A 984-nucleotide genomic window follows, 5' to 3' on the forward strand; every position below is an offset into this window, starting at 1 on the left:
GGCAGGACAATTGACCAATAAAAAAAAGAGATTCGACTGACATCCTTACAGACCCCGCCTCACTCAGGCGGATTTATTGTCTTTGCTTTCTATTTCTGAACTGTTGGAATTAAGAAGTATTGATAAAAACAAATTCTCATTTTAATTCATGAGCGTCTATTTTTCTCTTCTTTTGCTGACCCTGGCATTTCTTCACCACAACCTTAGTTCCTAGGCATGTCTGAGATCTAACTCATGTGGCCATTATTTTTTCGAAAAAGAAAAGAAAGGAAAAAAAATAGATGGTACCAATGATATAGAAATATTTTTTTAACAGCAGATGTGTAGAGTTCTAGACTGATACTGTATGTTATCTGGGATATTAAAAATGGCCCAGAGTTTTCCACAATTTGGAAAAAGATTAAAGTAGGGAGGAATAACTTCTTGTTTTTTCTTCTATGTAACACTAAAAGTGCTACTTTGATGTCATTAGCCTATAGCTGTTGTAATTTATAATTTGTAATGTAATTTAATATCAAAACCTATAAAAATTTGAAGAACAAATGTGGGGGAAAACACTGTAGTCTTATTAGTTTAAACATAATTTTGTGTGCTGTCATTTTAAATCTCAGGTACTCTCCCTGACTGAATCTTCCACCTATCCCACAGAAAGTAAACAGTAAGACTGCTGTCTTTAAATTTGTAAATGTAAAGTGTCTATTTTTCCTTACACATCAGATTTCCAAGGTTTTTTAGTCAATGTGTAAAAGTACAGAAAGTCAGAAAACATCAGAGTTGTATTTCTTCATTGAATTGACTCTGCTTTTTTTGTGGTTTTCTTTAAAATGTATCAACAAAAAATAACCTAATAGAAGCACCTCATGTGGAGTATGAAAAAAACATGTTTGAAAACAAACTATTTGGGATATGTGAAATATTGTCATTGTAATATCCATCAATCCATTTTCTATACCAGCGGGGGAGCTGGAGCTCATCCCAGCAGTC

This window comes from Leuresthes tenuis, unplaced genomic scaffold (genome assembly GCF_036924035.1).
Source record: "Leuresthes tenuis unplaced genomic scaffold, fLeuTen1.0.hap1 SCAF_14, whole genome shotgun sequence".
In the NCBI taxonomy this organism is placed as follows: domain Eukaryota; kingdom Metazoa; phylum Chordata; class Actinopteri; order Atheriniformes; family Atherinopsidae; genus Leuresthes; species Leuresthes tenuis.